This window comes from Lucilia cuprina, chromosome 4, assembly GCF_022045245.1.
Source record: "Lucilia cuprina isolate Lc7/37 chromosome 4, ASM2204524v1, whole genome shotgun sequence".
NCBI lineage: Eukaryota > Metazoa > Arthropoda > Insecta > Diptera > Calliphoridae > Lucilia > Lucilia cuprina.
The window spans coordinates 11072561-11075609 of NC_060952.1; positions in this window are offsets into that span (position 1 = coordinate 11072561).

The following is a 3049-nucleotide window of genomic DNA, read 5'->3' on the forward strand; positions in this document are numbered from 1 at the left end:
TCTATCTATCTATCTATCTATCTATTCGTCATAGCCTTGTTATAAATATAGACACATAGCAGTTCCACACTATAATTAAATAATGTGTAAGTGTAAGTACCTATAATGTGATTAAAACAATTTGTATGTTTTTCATATTTCATTGTTTAATAACTAACATCATGTTCTATTTATTAACATACATACTTATAAAGGTTGTCAATCGACATTTCTATAGATATTAAATTCTTTATCCTAAAAATATTAATAAATAAAAAATAAATTAATATTTATCTAGAAATTTAGTTAATTGCTTGTTACAAAATTGATAGAATATATTTTATAAGACTCTTGATAAAATTGCAGATTTTTATCAATCTATAAATAAAGCTAATATTAAATATACATTTGGAGTTGTTAGAATTAAAATGAAATTGATTATTTTCTAATTACATATTTCTCAATGAAAATTAATCTTACGGAAGACTAATGACTTAATTGTGGGTATTTGAACTTGTTCATTTATAAACTGGTTAAAATAAACGATTTCTTAAATGAATAATTGTAGAAACAACTATTTAGCTATAATATTTATAATAGATTAAATTTTCAAACTTTAATTATACATGGTTTTAATACACATAACATTAAACAGTACTAAGATTTTAAGGACAAATTTTTCTGTCAATAAATAATATCACATGAAAATTACATTTAATGATCTAATATATCCAATAAAGTTTTTGAATAATATTAGATTTTGTCATCTTTGTACATATAATGAAGAATACCCTTCCTCATAAATAGGTAGTCTAGTTATGTACGGTTAAATAATCAAACTACATGAACACACTTAAAAACTCGAGAACGTAAACTAAAAAAACTTCCTCAATGGCCAGCTAGCTTTGTAAGTATTTGCTGCCCCTTACATGCCGTTAAAATGCCAATGTGTAAGTTTAACAGCTTTTAAACTCATTACATTTCAATGTAAGTTATTGGGGTTTTCCTACTCTCTAATGCTAATAATGCATTACAATGATGATATTCATATAATTTTGCTTTGGTTTAGTTGCCTTGTCTTCAATTGCATGTTTCTATTCAATGTGCACCGTCTGACAACTTCCGGTTTTAATTTTAATAATTTTGATAAATTATAGATTTTAATAAAAGAGAAATATAAATTATCATCCAATAATTATACTCGTAACAAAAACAAAAAACAATCAACTTGTTAAAATAACTAAACCGTAAATTTGATAAAATAAAAAACTTAAAATTTTTATAAAACAAAACTAAATAGTTTTGAATGATGCTCAAAAATAAAAAATTTTATAGGTTTTGAAGTACCAAACTACTGCACTACTAGATTTGATTATAGACCAGACTGTGGATTGGAATAAAGACTAGACTATAAACAGGATTATAGACTATACTAGACTACATTCTAGTCTATAGACTAGACTCTGAACTAGTCTTTTATAATAAAAAAAACCTACTATCAGCCCACAGTTTGCAGCGGTTGATATCAATGAACTTTATTAATTAATTATTACTCTCAAATAATTATTGTCATACTGACCTGATCTAATCAAAACAACTTGAACCTGAAAAAATTTTATAGACATTAAAAAACTTGAGATAAGAAAAAATACTATAGTGGAAAAAATATTATAATATCAAATAAAGGGGTATTAGCACATATGGTAAATATAAATAACAAAAAAATGGAAGAGGTAACAGATAAGAAATTTTTATATTTACTTTAAGTACAAAAATATTAAAAGGCTTTTAAATCAAAATAATAGCAAACTGTTCCATTGTTATTGAAATAATTTATCAAGATGGAAAAATTATTGGCATTAGGATGGTATGTTGAATGATACCTCAGCAAAAACCTCTGTAATGACTTGAACATTTAAGACTACTTAGTTTTACATGACTATTATATACCGTTTGCATTACTTTTAAGTACACGACTAAGTACTTGTCTCCAATGTTATACTAAAGACTTCAAATGGTAATGAAGATGTAGTAAAAAGTGTTTTTTATGGGTTTGTATTTACAATAATTGAGATTTATTTGTAGTACGCCAAATGAAGCATGTTATATTTTAAGAATTTGTATTAAAACTACACATCTGTTCAGAACAAACCTAATATTTATACTGACTTGCCATTCCTATGCACGATCACTGTCATAGTGATCTGTTTTGCATGCATTCTCTTGCATATGCTGGGGCCTCTGTCACAATTATACTTATTTAATTTACATTTAATTTATTTTTATTTATATTAAATAAAAAATAAAAATAAACTATTCTATTATGTTTAATAAAAAAATTTCAATTCATGTGGCATACATTGCTTTTGGATGCATTGCTATAATTTATAACGATCACGTGTCAACGACATACGACTTTCAATTAAGTTTTATTAAAATAATTTTGAATTAAAGCTTTTAAAGAAACACAGATTTAATTCATTTTAAAATGAAAATTTAGAGAAAGGTCTTTTTAATTGTTCTTTGTTTTTATAAATAAATGTTTATACATTTTTTCAAGGTTTCAAAAATGTTGCTCTAATTCTAAATGTGGAAAAAATGACCTTCGACCTTAGTGGTAAAAAATGCAAACCAAATAATATGTTTGGGCAAACCAGGCAATTTTTTTTATGAATATGATTAATTAAATTTTCTTTTGTAATTAATTATATAAAAAAATTCTGTCTAAATGAAAACATTTTAAATAAATTAAACAACATTTCCACATTCATATACAATTTTAAACGTGTTCAAGCACTTAAATTAATTTTGTTAACACTCAACGTGTTGGATGCCAAATAAATTCTTCGTCTATTTATAATTCAAATGCATTTTAAACTGGTTTCAAACTTTTGCAATTCTACAAATTACAAAGTCCAAACTAAATGGAATTATAATAAAGTGTAACTTAAATCAAAATATCATTAAATATATAGTGATCGATGCACAAACTCACTACACTATTACAACTAAACAGTTATGTTAAAAGAAAATACTAAGTTATAAATTTTGCTCTACAATTAAACTAAAA